The sequence below is a fragment of the Esox lucius genome, chromosome 1 (genome assembly GCF_011004845.1).
Source record: "Esox lucius isolate fEsoLuc1 chromosome 1, fEsoLuc1.pri, whole genome shotgun sequence".
NCBI lineage: Eukaryota > Metazoa > Chordata > Actinopteri > Esociformes > Esocidae > Esox > Esox lucius.
Genome location: NC_047569.1, coordinates 34,972,449 through 34,991,402, shown reverse-complemented (window position 1 = coordinate 34,991,402; position 18,954 = coordinate 34,972,449).

The following is an 18,954-nucleotide window of genomic DNA, read 5'->3' as shown; positions in this document are numbered from 1 at the left end:
AGCTCACCAAAATTGGACAGTTGAAGACTGGAAGAATGTTGCCTGGTCTGATGAGTCTCGATTTCTGTTGAGACATTCAGATGGTAGAGTCAGAATTTGGCGTAAACAGAATGAAAACATGGATCCATCATGCCTTGTTACCACTGTGCAGGCTGGTGGTGGTGGTGTAATGGTGTGGGGGATGTTATCTTGGGCGATACGCCAGACCCAACAATGCAGAAGAGCTGAAGGGCACTATCAGAGCAACCTGGGCTCTCATAACACCTGAGCAGTGCCACAGACTGATCGACTCCATGCCACGCCGCATTGCTGCAGTAATTCAGGCAAAAGGAGCCCTAACTAAGTATTGAGTGCTGTACATGGTCATACTTTTCATGTTCATACTTTTCAGTTGGCCAACATTTCTAAAAATCCTTTTTTGTATTGGTCTTAAGTAATATTCTAATTGTCTGAGATACTGAATTTGGGATTTTCATTAGTTGTCAGTTATAATCATCACAATGACAAGAAATAAACATTTGAAATATATCAGTCTGTGTGTAATGAATTAATATAATATACAAGTTTCACTTTTTTAATGGAATTACAGAAATAAATCAACTTTCTGATGATATTCAAATTTCATGACCAGCACCTGTATATACCTATTATTAATGGTGTCTGATGTGCTTGGTATTATCTTACATTTTACCCTGCATTCAATATTAAATGGATCTTCTTTACTAAATGTGGAATGAGGTTCCACACAATCATCAATTCATTCAAATCACCAGCTCCTACAGCGTCTGCCATGCCACTGACAGCCACATCATTCCCCTCTCCTCAGTCATCACCAATCTGGGTGTGAAATTTGAAACTACTCTCTCTTGTCTGAAAAACATTTTTTCGCCTTAAGAATATTTCTCGCCTAAAACTATCTCTCACCTTTTCTGATGAAGAATAGCTTATCCATTCATTTGTTTTCTCCAGAATTGATTATAGGAATGCAACACTAGGGGGTCTGCCAGCAAATTAAATTCATAAAATACAGCTCAACAGTGCTGCAAGGATCTTTTATGAGACAATCAAAAAATCTGCCCACATCACATCTTGCTGACCATCATTGGCTTCAGGTAATTGTGATTTCTTTATTTTAATTTTCCCCCTTCAAAGATTTTAGTTTGTTTTTCAATTGAATTGTTCACGTTATAGGTCACATTAAAGGTGGAAAAGGTTCTGACATGATTCATCTTTGTCTCATTCTTTTACATCTCAAGAACCTGGTATTTTAACATGGGTGAGTAGACTTTTTATATCCACTGTATATATATATATATATACACTCACCTAAAGGATTATTAGGAACACCATACTAATACTGTGTTTGACCCCCTTTCGCCTTCAGAATTGCCTTAATTCTATGTGGCATTGATTCAACAAGGTGCTGAAAGCATTCTTTAGAAATGTTGGCCCATATTGATAGGACAGCATCTTGCAGTTGATGGAGATTCGTGGGATGCACATCCAGGGCACGAAGCTCCCGTTCCACCACATCCCAAAATGCAATATTGGGTTGAGATCTGGTGACTGTGGGGGCCATTTCAGTACAGTGAACTCATTGTCATGTTCAAGAAACCAATTTGAAACGATTCGAGCTTTGTGAGATGGTGCATTATCCTGCTGGAAGTAGCCATCAGAGGATGGGTACATGGTGGTCATAAAGGGATGGACATGGTCAGAAACAATGCTCAGGTAGGCCATGGCATTTAAACGATGCCCAATTGGCACTAAGGGGCCTAAAGTGTGCCAAGATAACATCCCCCACACCATTACACCACCACCACCAGCCTGCACAGTGGTAACAAGGCAAGATGGATCCATGTTCTCATTCTGTTTACGCCAAATTCTGACTCTACCATCTGAATGTCTCAACAGAAATCGAGACTCATCAGACCATGCAACATTCTTCCAGTCTTCAACTGTCCAATTTTGGTGAGCTCGTGCAAACTCGGTTGTAACGAGTGGTTATTTCAGTCAAAGTTGCTCTTCTATCAGCTTGAATCAGTCGGCCCATTCTCCTCTGACCTCTAGCATCAACAAGGCATTTTCGCCCACAGGACTGACGCATACTGGATGTTTTTCCCTTTTCACACCATTCTTTGTAAACCCTAGAAATGGTTGTGCGTGAAAATCCCAGTAACTGAGCAGATTGTGAAATACTCAGACCGGCCCATCTGGCACCAACAACCATGCCACGCTCAAAATTGCTTAAATCACCTTTCTTTCCCATTCTGACATTCAGTTTGGAGTTCAGGAGGAGATTGTCTTGACCAGGACCACACCCCTAAATGCACTGAAGCAACTGCCATGTGATTGGTTGATTAGATAATTGCATTAATGAGAAATTGAACAGGTGTTCCTAATAATCCTTTAGGTTAGTGTGTGTATATAAGGCCGAAAACTAATGTTGGATGGCCGTGATCTTTGGGCCCACAGGTGGCACAGCATTAAAAACAGACAATCTTGTAGTGGAAATCACTGCATGGGCTCAGGAACTCGTCCAAAAACAATTTTGCAATAAACTTGCATCCACAAATGCACGTCAATATCTACCATGCTAAGAGACCGGATATAAACAAGATCCAAAAAAGCTGCCGCGTTCTCTGGGCCCAAGGACATTTAAGATGGACTGAAGTGAAGTGGAACATTTTCCTGTGATCTGACAAATCAAAATGTAAAATTATTTTTGGGAATCATGGATGCCGCATCCTCCGGGCTAAAGAGGAAAAGGACCCACCCAGCACACAGCTTGGGGGACTTGCACATTTGTGAAGGCTCCATCAATGCTGAGCAATATATACAGGTTTTAAAGCAACATGTGCTACCATCCAGATATCTTTTTCAGGGAAGGCCTTGCTTATTTCAGCAAGACAAGTTAAACCGTATTACAACAGCTGTAAAGTCAGTTTTCACCCCGGCACGACGCCATCATGCTACGCCAGTGGAAAACATTTCACTTTCAAAACTACAACCATTTGTCTCCTCAGTTCCCAAACGCTTACAGAGTATTGTTAAAAGAAGAGGTGATGCAACACAGTGGTAACGATGCCCCTGTCCCAAAGCTTGCATCAAATTCAAAATGGCATATATTTTTCCAAAAACAATAACATTTATCTGATTCTAAATTTGACATGTCTTTGTTCTGTTTTCAATTAAATATAGAGATTAAATCATTGTTTTATTGGAATTTTAAGCAAGGTCCCACATTTTTTGGAAACAGTTGTAAATAAATGTTAAGAGTAATGAAAATTACTGCAGTTTCTGGAAATAGATTTTATGGTGATAGCATTGTTGCCAGCCAGGTACCAATTTCCATACACACAACATTCTGTGTTTTTGTTATTTTGTTATTTAACACATTAAAAGTGTATGAGGTATTAATCTTGACACACAAAGATCAAAATGGCATTTCATATGCACATACAGTTACTCGCAGAAAAAAGTGTAGGTAGCCTACATCCAGTACAACACAACAAGCTAGATCAATCAATGGGTTTTATCAAATAAGTTTAAATATACCTTCAGCTCAGCTCAGGCTTCATCTGAATATATTGGTGTAGTACATCACAGAGTAATACAAGTAATAAAATATAAGTAGTAAGATATGTATTTCAAGTAACAGAAATGCTGCCTATCTCTGTGCGTGATGAAGAGAAAAATTCAACCTCCAAGAAAAACCACGGGCATATCTTAATTATACTGTCTGTTGGGAATCGACTGAAATTCTCAAGTCTGACATTGACTTTGAAGAGCATTAACACACTGTATGTGTTTGGGCAAATGCACAAGTGTATTTTCCTGTTGGTTAGAGCTGTTGATGTAAATAAGTTCTGCCACTGGTAATATAGCTCTAGGAACATATCTTTCATGGCATGAAACACCCCACGCTCTAAATGGATCATTACACCTCATGTTAGTTAGCTTGGCTTCACTGCCAGTCATGTAAAGACTACAAACATGAGTTTAATTGAAAGGCCAACACATTTTTTGTGCGAGCCTAAGTGTGTGCATGCAGACTATAAATATGGGTTTTATTTAAAGTGCTGTAAGTAAACAGGTTTCACTACATAAATGGGGAAAAAAAATATCTCCAAACTGTTTGACCTTTAAGTTAAAGGTTTGGATTAATCCTAACATTTAGGGTATTTATGTTAAGGTTAGGGTTATGATAGGTTAAGTATTAGGATTACTCAAAAACATGACTTTCGTCCCATTTAGCTAGGGTTAGACTGGTGTGTGTGCCTAGTGTTGGTGTGTCTCAATCTCTCCCTTTAATAATGCCATGTTTGTAACAGAGCACCATCAGGGAAAGAGACACCTCTTAACATATCAGCCCCATGGTGACTGAGGAGAACAGACCTAGACCTTGTTACTTGTTTACATGTCCCCGAAATCTAATCCATGAATAAAAAGAAATGAGCCAAGTACAAAGCCTTCAATATAGGATTACACGAGCTGTGCATCCACATAACTTCAGCCTGTGTTGGATTAATAGCAAGCAGAGCTTGCGAGTAAAAGTTTTTGGAACGAATATTCACACATCCTGGTCTGCACAAGATGAGCAGTCATTTTTATTTGATGATAGTTGTTTTTGTTCTCTCAGGTATGTGCTTGATTTTATGTGCCTTAAATTGTATGCTTGTATTGTATATTGGTGAGTAGCCTACCTGCCAGCTCAGCTTGTTTTTATCTGCCATGCAACGAAATATGAAGCAGAAATTATTGGTAATAAATCGATCATAGAAACTGGGAAAAACTATTCTCACTCTGTTTACCTTGCAGTCGTTGCTCTGAGGTTTGCAAATGTATAACTTTATGTAGCATGTGCTTAAAGTTGTCTAGAGTACTTATCGGCTCGTTTCAGACTTTATATCATATTAGCTGTAGTGGGCAAGCCGTCACACTAATTCTGCTTGGGTAAACATTGAACCTTTATTATAGATATGTGCCTATGCCTAAACAGTTAATTAAATACATGTATATTAACTCTTAGACAGCAAATATGATCACGATTGAAGTTACGATTGACTCAGTCTTGTCTCCTTGTAGCACAAGCTGAAAATGGAGACACGCAAGGCCATCCCCATCCATCACCGCAATCAACAGCAGAATCGCCAGTCACAATAGATTCAGTGTCTAAAGAGCAGATCAAAACGGGTCACGGCGGAGCAGTAGCAACTGCCCAAACAGAGAAGAGCCATAGGCAGACTGTGGCTGTAAGAGGGACGGATTACTTCCATATGCAAAATAAAATGCATAACGCACTGAATGAAAAAACTGCTGAAGATGCATTTGCTGCTTCATCAACCAGAGGCATTGTTAAGAAAAACGAATCGGATTTACTCATGCCAGCTACATTCAATACATCAACTGTAAAGACCCCCACTGAACAAAATCTTACATCAGTCTCTAATTACGAGGAAGCCAATTTCTCTTTCACTGAAGCTGGATTTGAATCATTGATGAACGACACCTTGACGCCCGTGGCTCATTTGTCCACAGGCGTGGCGGAAGAGAAGTCTTCAGTTTTCCTGCTTCATGCTCCCGTTGACAACAGGAATCAAAGAGTCAGCGAGTCCATCACTCTTATGTCCACACATCAGAGGCTGGGATTTCCGATGGTTACTACCCCTCTTCTTCACACAATTGATAACCACACGGAGTCAAATGACGAGGAGGAAAAACGAGGCCAACAAAATGTCATTTCGGAATTGGAAAGAAAAATGTCTCCATTCAATCAGACAGAATCCATTTTGGGTGATAGAAAGGGTGTTTCTGTTACCACAGAGCCTATGATGAGAAACAAATGTTTGACATGCCAGCAAGAAAAAAAACGATCATCCACTGAAGAAACTGCTGTTCTGTCAGCACTGTTCATCTCAGACAGCTCACTCAGTCTTCCAGTAAATGAGCAGGGAAAAATGCTTGTTGTAAACTCCAGTCACCAGGCCTCAGTTCAGAGCTCAACAACAGCAAAGAAAGATGACCGAAAAACGGATTTCTTTGATGATACCAAAACATCAAAAATAAGCACATTTAATTTCTCTGTAAATATTTTGGATAGGCCAGATTTTGACTTTATGCCACCGTTTTCTTTATTAGAATCAAAAACAAATCTCAGTAAAACAATTTTGAATGAATCATTAATTGGTATGTTTTTTTCAAAATCAGGAATGAATGTGGCAAAAACAAACGGAACTGAGCTTTTGACTATGAAGGTGGAGAATAAGACCAGAGTGTCTGATCAGAGCCAATATCTTTATCAAAGATTGTTATCCACAACCAGTGTGCCTTATGCGTCAACTGCATCCTTTCAAACGTCATTAGTAAAGTCGAGGGATAACAATGTAAAGATGTCTGGGAAAGCTGTGAATCCGGGAAACCAGTCAACGGTGATAAATGTCACTGAAGGCAAAACAATTTATACACAAATTAAGTTGAATGTGTCAGTAAATCCCCAAAACACATCTCACATACCTCAAAGTTCTCCTCAGAATCCCATATTGCCAGGTGTTGACATGACAAATAAGGACGTAACTACGTTTCATTTTGAAGATGAGGGAAAGTTAGAGCGAGAGCATGCTGTTGGGGAGATAATTACAATTCCTCTCAGCACTCCTTCTGCCACTGCCTCTCAACTCTCTGGCCAGAACAGTGCGCATAGCAATGTTAACGACATCAATACTGGATCAATAGTACTTGGTATGCAAGATTCACTAAATTCTCTCTTTAACCAAGATCATGAAATAATCACATCAAGGAGCCACACCACTGATTACATTGACAAATCACCCTTGGCTATAAGAATGCCATCAATTGAAAGCCGGAGTTCAACAGCATCCTTCCGCCCCGCTAGGCGGACCACGCCTGCTGTCAAATTTCCTCCTGCCTCTCAGACTGTGACAAAGAACGTGAGGCCTTTGATGTCTGTATTGAGTACGGCTGGCTACCTCCCAGCACAGCCCAGTGTTCTGCTCAAAGAGCAGCAGTCTGTGAGCGTCCGGCCAGAAGTCTATCGCCCACTGCACGCATCCGTAACTATGATGACAACACTGTCAAAGAAAATGGAGACAAAGATTGCTGACAGGGTTGTTTTGCCACAGACAGCAAAGTCAAGTGCTGAATTAAATGCTCCCTGGCCGACGGAATTAAACAGAGGGAAGTCTTCAACAACACTCATTTCAGATACAACAAGCAAGTTGCACATAAATGTGCCTGCCATGATAACAACAACAGCAATCCCACAGAAGTCTGCCACTGAAAGCCATACTGAAGAAAGACATTCAGTAGGTCGTGGAGACACCAAGTCGAGCGGTAACACTACTGGAATCTTATCAGACGGCATAGGGAACCTTAAAACACTGACGTCTCCACGTAGATATCAAACTGCGGTCGACTCAAGAGAATCGCAAACTCAGCACTTCCTGAAACTGAAAAACATGAAAGGACACGTGTCGGATTCGTCTCTGCCTCAAGATCCTCCTGGAGAGGTGACAGAAATGACTATTGAAGAGAGTGGTAGTGTTCAGTATATGAAGCCAAAAACCACTGAAAAGCTGACCAGAGACGAACAATACACTTATGAAAACAAAATGTCTTTCTCCCATCTTTTAATTAAACATTTGGGAGCAACAGCACACAATGAATTTAATCGGCATGAACATCTCTCAGAATATCTGGATGGAGAAAATAGGTCATTCTCCAGCCAAGTGCTAAGTCAGAAAATGCCAGTGCAGACATTGACAACTGCAAGTCAGATTCTATCAAAAATGATATCTTTTGACAAGAAAACACATATCGGGTCTAAAGCACAAACATTCTCTACCCATAGAGTGAGGCTTGCAAAATATGCTAATACGCCAACTGTAGAACAACAAATCTATCAGCAAAGAGACACAACAATAGGTAAACATGTATTCTCAATGGCTTTTTTGCAAAGCAGATTTTCAGACCATCTAAACAAAATCAGAGATGTGAATGTAACAATACATGACATGCCAACTTCACATGTCTCCCCAGTGAATGTAAAAACCCAATTTTCTACACCTAGCAGTGTTGGATATCTTAATTCCCTCACCACTGCCAAATCACCTATCACAATTGGAAAGTCAACTGTTAAGCCTCATTTTACATTAAAGGCATCTTTCAGCACATCAGTTATTCAACAGGTTTCAGATAAAAAGCATTACATCAGAACCTCGACATCAACAACCTCAGGAAGCTCAGTTACTCGGTCCATGACTGTTGGAAGACCTGTGCAGCATGCACAACCTTCAACACCGCTCTTTGACATGACCGGGGACATCTTGACCTCTAACATTGCTAAGGCATTGAACGGCAGCCGCCTCGCTCCCCCTACACCGCCTCGTCTGTATAACGACTCAGTGACTAGCCCACCCACCAATGATTACCTGCACAAGCTGGCTTTGCATCTCCATGGGCAATCTTCTACTGAGATAATACCTTTTTTCGACTCTCCAGCTGAAGGCCTATTGGACTCATTTACAGATTCAGAGGAGAAAGAGGAATGGCATTCAAATACATCACATGCTTCGCCTGGTAACAAGCAAATAAGCCCTTCAGAGGCTTCATTAGTGCGTGAAGTGAAAAGTGAACAATCTGGGTTTAGCACACGGTCAGCACCGTTTGCAGCCGATATCTCAGCTGGCACCAGTTCTGATAGCTTAAATCAATCAGAACCTGATGAGACAATAGCACTGAGGACCAGGGAAATCTTCCTGCCGAATGCATCACTACAGCAGACAACGAACGTGATAAGGAACAAACACAGTTTGTCTGGAGCAAGTCCGGAGCACAAGTTTGGTAGGAAGCTGCTGAGGTCTGGGAATAAGACCCGGCCATTGGCCTACGAGAGGATGGGGTTATCGTCGTCTGATCTTCTCACTGGGTAATGATCACAGCGATATTTCATTTAATTTACAAAATAATTTATATTAGGGAAATTGAAAACTGCTTTCTATTATTACCATTCAACAATAGTTCATAAAGTTGAATTGAATTGAACAGGTGGTCAGACTTTACCCAACATTTACCTTATTGTACAGTTATAACTGCATTTACCTAATTGCATGAACATATGCTTACTACTGCTTTATGGTTATTAGTTTCTTGTTTGTTCTACTCTCTTTCCAGCTTAGCGGTCATCTCGGATGACATTTGTGGCACTGGCAACTACACGGCTGAGATGAACCTAAACCTCGAGCACGACCTTCTGCCCGGAGACTTTGTTTCAGCGTTGGGGATTCTTCATGTGGTCATCAACCTGAAAACCAACAACAGTCAAGTGAACTTGGATATAAAGTCCTGCTGTCTTTCACCCACAGGTCAGCTTGATGAACTCAACACCACCTGTTGTGTTTTTTCCAGGTAGGTGTTCAATTATTTATCTATTTTAGTTTTCGAAAAATAGCACACAATGGTATCTGTCTAGATAGAGCCTTAAGCTATATAATGTAACTTACCAACTTTTAAATCAAGTAAATTTTGTGTGACCTCTGTCCTGGAATCAAAACAATCAGGCGTTAGGCGTGTGTTACATTATTTTCCTTATGACACCATGTTCCCAAGCGGATATTCAGTGGGTTATGTGGACACAATATAGCCCTCACAAATCCCATAGAAAGTTCAAACCAATCTAATGGACAGCCCATAACATTCACCCATCAGCCTCAGCATAGGCTTGTCTTCACCAGCCCACACACGCCCCCACCAACACCACTTCAGCCCAACATGTGCTATCTTACACTAGCCGCTTAACACAGGCTGGTCCACACTAGCTCAAAATGGGCCAGCCCACATCAAGCCTGGCATTTGCTAACCCACATCAGGCCCACACCAGCTCAAAAAAGGCCACACCAATCCTAAAACAGGCTAGCCAACACCATTGCAATTTGTCACAGGCCATATGAAGGTGACATGCTTAAGATCTAAGAAAGAATCTCTAAGTTAAAACGAGAATACAGGGTAATTAAACATTGCTGACATCCTACAAACCAATAAGGGTTGGGAACACTAAAGCATATTATCACTGAATTTCCTTTAGGCTAATTACATTGAAATCCTGCTTGCAGATTAGCCAAGGGGTCCTGGAGAGGATGACACAGTTGGCTGATGCTGTTCTGAGTTTCTGAGTTTAGTCATCCAATAATGCTTGTTCGTCGCACTTAAGCCACTTCCTGTGGCAGCTTCATGCGTATTCTTATTTGATCATGGTACCTCTGTCTTGTGGATTCCAGCATACACTTCCTGGTTTAACAAACAGCATGACAAGAATGTGCTACTAGGACACATACAGTGTAATGAACTCCAAAAGATTTTGGACAGTGTCACCTTTATAGTTATTTTGGTATTCCAGCAGTGTCAGTTTTAATTTGACTGAACATACAGTTGTACAGCGACCCTTAATTTTAGTGTGCCAAAAGTCAAACTTGAACAGATTAATATATTTTAGAAGTAGTCATTTTTAGTGCTTGTGCGCATAATCTTTGCATGCAATGATTTTCTGACTCTGCAACTGAACAACATCACCTGTCCCTGAGTATTTTTACTGCTGATGCTTGTACAGTGGACATCTTTAGGTCCTGCTCTTTTTGGGACCTTTTTGTCTTCATCCTTTCCTTCATGTGAAAACTCCTAGGCAGCTATGGCAGTGGGTTTGGGGTGATTAACCTACTGCATGATGAAGTGCCCTTCAATGTCCCTCCCACTAAAAGGCACTGGGATCCCTACCAGAGATCAGACAGCTAAGCTATTTTCCGGTCTGGTGTTGCTCCATGGAAAAAAAATAGGCACAATAAGCTGTGTTAAATTGCCACCTCCTAGCCTCAGAGCTAATTGTAGTCAGGTGTGCTCATTAGGCTCTTACCCTTCCAGGAAACCATGTCTTCTGGCCAGCAGATGTAGCCAGCAAACAGGAACCATTACTCTTCCTCGGTTATGATCCAGAAGGAGGGGCAACCATTGTCCATAGAACATTCTGTCACCCTGAGCAACAGCTTCCCTTTGTATTTTTTGGGACCAGACCGCCCCAACCTCAGTGTCCGAGGTATCGATCTGTTTCCCACATGGAAAATTATCCGCACTTACAGTGGGGAGGACAATTATTTGATACACTGCCGATTTTGCAGGTTTTCCTACTTACAAAGCATGTAGAGGTCTGTAATTTTTATCATATGTACACTGTAAGAGACAGAATAAAAAAAATACATCCAGAAAATCACATTGTATGATTTTTAAATAATTAATTTGCATTTTATTGCATGACATAAGTATTTGATCACCTACCAACCAGTAAAAATTCCGGCTCTCACAGACCTGTTAGTTTTTCTTTAAGAAGGCCTCCTGTTCTCCACTCATTACCTGTATTAAATGCACCTGTTTGAACTTGTTACCTGTATAAAAGACACCTGTCCACACACTCAATCATACAGACTCCAACCTCTCAGCAATGGCCAAGACCAGAGAGCTGTGTAAGGATATTAGGAATAAAATTGTAGACCTGCACAAGGCTGGGATGGGCTACAGGACAATATACAACTGTTGGCACAATTATTAGAAAATGGAAGAGGTTCAAGATAACGGTCAATCTCCCTCGGCCTGGGGCTCCATGCAAGATCTCACCTCGTGGGGCATCAATGAACATGAGGAAGGTGAGGGATCAGCCCAGAACTACACGGCAGGACCTGGTCAATGACCTGAAGAGAGCTGGGACTACAGTCTCAAAGAAAACCATTAGTACCACACTACACCGTCATGGATTAAAATCCTGCAGCGCGCACAAGGTCCCCCTGCTCAAGCCAGCACATGTCCAGGCCCGTCTGAAGTTTGCCAATGACCATCTGGATGATCCAGAGGAGGAATGGGAGAAGGTCATGTGGTCTGATGAGATAGAAATAGAGCTTTTTGGTCTAAATTCCACTCGCCGTGTTTGGAGGATGGAGAAGGATGAGTACAACCCCAAGAACAATCAATCAATCAATCAATCAAAATTTATTTATAAAGTGCTTTTTACAACAGCAGTTGTCACAAAGTGCTTTACAGAGACACCCGGCCTTAAACCCCAAGGAGCAAACAACAGTAGTGTTGAATTTCAGTGGCTAGGAAAAACTCCCTAAGAAGGTCGAATTTTAGGAAGAAACCTAGAGAGGACCCAGGCTCAGAGGGGTGACCAGTCCTCTTCTGGCTGTGCCGGGTGAGATATTAAGAGTCCAATTGGAATAATAAATACATTTCTCTTGGCTAAATCCAGAGTATATTTGATTTTAGACTAGGTCAGAAGTATGACCAGGTGGACAAGGACAGGAACAGCAACGAACACTATTCCAACCGTGAAGCCTGGAGGTGGAAACATCATTCTTTGGGGATGCTTTTCTGCAAAGGGGACAGGACGACTGCACCGTATTGAGGGGAGGATGGATGGGGCCATGTATCACGAGATCTTGGCCAACAACCTCCTTCCCTCAGTAAGAGCATTGAAGATGGGTCGTGGCTGGGTCTTCCAGCATGACAACGATCCGAAACACACAGCCAAGGCAACTAAGGAGTGGCTCTGTAAGAAGCATCTCAAGGTCCTGGAGTGGCCTAGCCAGTCTCCAGACCTGAACCCAATAGAAAATCTTTGGAGGGAGCTGAAAGTCCATATTGCCCAGCGACAGCCCCGAAACCTGAAGGATCTGAAGATGGTCTGTATGAAGGAGTGTGCAAACCTGGTCAAGAACTACAGGAAACGTATTATCTCTGTAATTGCAAACAAAGGTTTCTTTACCAAATATTAAGTTCTGTTTTTCTGATGTATCAAATACTTATGTCATGCAATAAAATGCAAATTAATTACTTAAAAATCATATAATGTGATTTTCAGGATTTTTTTGTTTAGATTCCGTCACTCACAGTTGAAGTGTACCTATGATAAAAATGACAGACTTCTACATGCTTTGTAAGTGGGAAAACCTGAAAGAATTGTCAGTGTATCAAATACTTGTTCTCCCCACTGTATATAAAATAACCAAAGAACCAAAATGTGGAAGATTGTTAAACTCTGATTCATATACTTGTTAGAGAGCTAATGGTGAACAAGAACAGTTAGGTCTAATAGCTGAACTAAGAAGACAAGTCTAATAGGAAGCTGCTGCTGATTCTACAGACCCAAGATGAAAAGGGCGTGAGTGATAATGTGCAGCACTACGATGATTGGCCAGTGAAAAACTACTTTCACTACTAGGCTACTAAATTCAATACTTCCTATGCCATAAACATCCCTGACAATAACATTAAAGTAGGCAAGATCAAGGACTTTGTGGTTTTCGAAGAAAGTCACCTCTGGTGAACACTGCTGGTTAATATCCTTTGTGTGAAAATGAATTCAAGACATTGATTGCATTGAATTCAAGATGGAGAAGCCTCTTTCTGATTATGGTTTCCTGATAATGCATTGCTTTTGCATTTCCCTATCAGACTACATCTCCTGTAACAATGACAGGAACAGTTAATCAAAAACAATTCAAAGACATAATGACCTTTAGACCTTATTTCCCAATGATTCAGTCCTGTGCTCTATTACCCCCGTGTGGACAATATTTCACCCAAGTTAAGATCTTCACCAGCAGCATGAAATATCCTGACATTTCTTTACTATTCATGATATTTCAATATTGCTTCCTCTGGTCCTCACCAAGACTCATTCCATTTGTCTTGACCCAAATCATCCCCCTTTCCCTGCTGAGGTTTATTACAGTGTATTATCCATTGTTCCCTACCTCCTGTTAGCTAATGGCACCATGGTTAAAATGCCATTGATTCGTGTTCTCTCTCTCTGATAATGCCTGGATTAATAATGCTTTTTCAATGTTAAAATGTTTAACATTAAGCTTATGCCTGGATTAATAATGCCTTTTCAATGATAAAATGTTTAACATTAAGCTCATGCCTGGATTAATAATGCCTTTTCGATGTTAAAATGTAACACTTGTCATTTAATCTTATGCCTTGTTAAAAGTAATCATTCTTTTTACGATGTGAAGCAAATCAATGTTGACAAGCCTTGTGATGAGTGTTTCTGATTATGTCCTGACAGGGTGAATGTTGACATGCCTTGTGATGAGTGTTTCAGATTATGTCCTGACAGGGTGAATGTTGACATGCCTTGTGATGAGTGTTTCAGATTATGTCCTGACAGGGTGAATGTTGACATGCCTTGTGATGAGTGTTACTGATTATGTCCTGACAGGGTGAATGTTGACATGCCTTGTGATGAGTGTTACTGATTATGTCCTGACAGGGTGAATGTTGACATGCCTTGTGATGAGTGTTTCAGATTATGTCCTGACAGGGTGATTATGTCCTGACAGGGTGAATGGTGACATGCCTTGTGATGAGTGTTACTGATTATGTCCTGACAGGGTGAATGTTGACATGCCTTGTGATGAGTGTTACTGATTATGTCCTGACAGGGTGAATGTTGACATGCCTTGTGATGAGTGTTTCAGATTATGTCCTGACAGGGTGATTATGTCCTGACAGGGTGAATGGTGACATGCCTTGTGATGAGTGTTTCTGATTATGTCCTGACAGGGTGAATGTTGACATGCCTTGTGATGAGTGTTTCTGATTACGTCCTGACAGGGTGAATGTTGACAAGCCTTGTGATGAGTGTTTCAGATTATGTCCTGACAGGGTGATTATGTCCTGACAGGGTGAATGGTGACATGCCTTGTGATGAGTGTTTCTGATTATGTCCTGACAGGGTGAATGTTGACATGCCTTGTGATGAATGTTTCTGATTATGTCCTGACAGGGTGAATGTTGACATGCCTTGTGATGAGTGTTACTGATTATGTCCTGACAGGGTGATTATGTCCTGACAGGGTAAATGTTGACATGCCTTGTGATGAATGTTACTGATTATGTCCTGACAGGGTGATTATGTCCTGACAGGGTAAATGTTGACACGCCTTGTGATGAGTGTTACCAATTAGAATGAAGATAATGCTACAAAATGTAATTAATTTCGACAATTAATTCATATCAATGATGTGTCTCAAAACAAGGCAAGAAGGTCTTTTGACTCAACCAGCAATTCAATTCTTAAGTGCTGGCGTAAATAACTGTGACAGAGCCAACTGGCGATATGCTTGATTCAAATGTATATGTCATGGCTCAAAGCACAAAATTAAGACAAATGGCACAAAATAGAACTACATGACCAGGTCATTTATGCTGCCAAATTCATTATTTTTGGTCCAAAACAACACATCTTATTGGGACATGCACAGTGTGATGAATGACCAGTCAGTGCGGTCTACTGTTGAGGTGTGTGTCTATCCAAATCCCTGGGCCTAATTTTTTAAAAGATATCCATTCAGATTTTCTCCTGTCGGACAGGATTAAATCCATAGAAATAGAATGATGGAACTGACAAATAACTGGCTTGAATAAGGATTCTTGTTCTATTCATTCTATTTCTATATATCAAATCCAATGGGCAAAGTTTTAAAAAATTGGCCCCAACCTCACTTAGTAATTGCATAGACTGGATCTAAAACATGTTAGCCCACTAAATTCATTTATCTTTATGGTTTTATTGTTCTTCATTATTTTAAAAACAATATTTATCAATTATATATTGAATGTGCAAAGTTAGGTGTCTTCTACATACTTTATGATGTTGTGATATTTGATTTATTTTACAGCTATATTGATCTATGTCGCTTGTCCCCAGGAATCCAGACCATACTTATCTACTTATCTATGTGCAGTTATATCTTTAGGGATCTTTTTTAGTTATGCTGCTCTCTCCAACCACCATGTTGTCAACAAAATTTGATGCCAACAAAGGATCTTGTGAAGTAAATCAATGTTCCTATGATTGAAATACTGTGACCCCCTGCTGCTTCAATTACGCTCACTAACAAATTTACCAAATAAAACACAAAACTCATCAGATGTTCATATCTGACGCCCTGCACTGTGAATATATGTGCCACTGCTGACAGGCCTTCACCCCCCAATCTCAGGCCCAATTTTTATTTGTTTATGAACTCTTCCAGGTTACCATTGGATCCGCAAGGAATCAGGCTGTTACCCAGCGTCCTGTCAAAGCGAGCCAGCTTCACCATCGGCCTCTTCCAGATGATTAATTACTCCACGGCATACTTACACTGCCATCTGAGTGTGTGCCTCAGGAACCAATCAGCATGTGAGAGGGTGAGACTGAAACACTGGGGGGGGGGGGGGGGCTATACGAAGATGGAGACATCTCTCCCCGGGGAGTAGCTGGAGAAGGAACATGTTCATAAAGCCATGTCTCTCAAACAGTCTGATATGTTGTTAAAATAGGGTTTTATGTGTGCTGTTTTGCGCGTAGCCTGGCATGTTGCCTTCAAGCTGAAAGATCCCTATTGAAAAAAGATGTATTATGTGTTGCGTGAGAGTGTTTCCTCACAACTAAAGAGTGACATTGACGATCGGAGAAAGAGAAGCGAGGCAGTAGGGTAGGAATGCGTACGGCGTACAATACACTTTGTACCTGGAAACATGCTATTAAAGAAACTAATAAGCAGTTATCTCCTCCAACTGGTCATTTCCCACCAGCCATCTTTCTCCTTTCTACCTGCAGCAGTGTCTTCAGCACAGAGATCTTTTCTCCGAGCAGGCTCCAGAGGCTATCGCCACTAATCTGAGAAACCGCATATCCTTTGGTCCCATGTTGAAAAGAGAGGAGAATTCTTCTCTCCCAGAGGAAATGGGTAATTATTTGCATGCCTAAAAAAAACTCAATCTTATCAACCTTGCTTAATATGCACAAAAATATCCTTATCAGAGAGGAAATGAGTGCCTGTTGTCACCGGGTTTTGTTCCAAATGGCCCCCTATCCCCTACGGGCCATGGTCAAAATGGCCCCCTATCCCCTAAGGGCCATGGTCAAAATGGCCCCCTATCCCCTACGGGCCATGGTCAAAATGGCCCCCTATCCCCTACGGGCCATGGTCAAAATGGCCCCCTAATAGGGTACCATTTGGGTTCCTTGTGTGAATGTGTACCTTTCAGATACAGCAGCTGAGATGGAGACCGTTCTTGTCGTACTGGGGATGGTGGTGGGGTGCTCTCTGGTTGCGGGGACCCTGCTGCTTCTCTGGACAGCCTACAGACGGCGGAGGACAGATTGGTTGGTTTACCCAGAGTCCACTGAGTTCTGTGGCTGCCTGCATAGAGGAGACCTGGTCATACCGTGACCAAGTGGGAGACTATCACATCAGCCTGCAGACCAAACCTGGATCAGTGGCGATCCCATTTGCTCCTCTCACATGTCACACCTGCCTACAGATTCTGGAGTCCAATGATTTCCCTGTTCACCACTGCAGTGAATGTTTCCTTCATGCTGTAGTAACACATGACTCACGTATAAACATGTATACAGAATAAAATACTTAATGGTAGATTGCCATATTCTTTTTCTGAATGGAAACACTTGATAATCATGTGAATTTCTATTTGGTGTGTGTATTTAGTGCAAACACCATGAGCCGGTTTTGCAGACACATATTATAAGGCTAGTCTAGGACAAAAACACAGGGTTATTCATTGAACCTGACTTCCAAGTCCTGGACTAGGCATAATCTCTGTCAAAAAACCTGCCCTTTATTATTCCTAGTCTTTCTTACAAAGTTGTTTCTATGTGCTAGTTTGTTAAATAGCAAATCACAAGTACTTATTAGTGTCTTATCCTCTCAATGAATCTCAATCATCATCTGAAGCATAAGTTAATTAATCATATTCATTTTGACCAGTTGCTTGTAGCAAAAATACAAATCACTGGCTACTCTACTAAGACACAAATGCTTTGACTCCAATGATTTATTAACTTATTTCGCTGCACTACCTAATTACCATTTTGTCTAAAATGCAATGTCATTTTTCCCCCTGCAAGGAAACACCCTCAATTTTCAGAAAGAAATATGGATGACTGCTCCTTTCATAAACATTTCTTAATGCTTATTAATATCAGTTTATGCAAAGATCATGTAAAGCACATGTGTTCACTGTAGCAATGCCAAAACAATAAATTATAATATGTGTTGATACATAATGCATCAACTTAATTGTGTTTTGGACTGTATTTGAGTTCTGTATTTGTGCACACTAGATGAGTTACAGGAGGATAACAACAAATATAGAGGCCCAAATAAAAATGTAAGCCCAGGCATTACCCAGCAGATTGAGGGTTATGCCAATCTTCAATTCTCAAGTAGCCTCTCAGATATCTTCTCTCCACAGAGATTGGAATCACCTTTGGCAGCTCTCATAGATAGCAATCCATATCCCAGAGAAAAGCAATTTGTTTTCTCACTGAGTTGTTAAAGATCACTCCTCGTTTTTAACTATCAAATTAAATATTGCATTGCACCCATGTTTCATATTTGTTGACCATTAACCATTGCTTACCAGTGAGACCAAGTATTGTGCTTAATTCGAGGTTTTAGAGAATCTGTTGTACTAACTTCCCACCATTGATTTCGTAGGCTATTTTTAGGGCCAATGGAGGGCGTTTAAGCAAAGAACAGGAGGAATTTGGGAAAAACTCATAATCAAAAGGACACCGCTCACAATTGCTGGCTGAGTCTCAAGAAGCCATTTAAAATACATAATTTTTAATAAAAAATGTGAAAACACTGGAATATTAAACTACAGCAACTTGATCTCTACTGGTAGGGCATGCGCCACCAAACCCTTGTCACATATCGAGAAAAATCTGATGTCCAAAGTCACCGTTCTCTTCCACTAACTCCACTTGCTGCCAGTTGAAGCTCACATTTATTACAAAATCAAACCATCTGGCTTGCTTATGGAGCAGCAATGAGAGGTTGCCTTACATAACTACAGGAAAAGCTTAAACCCTAC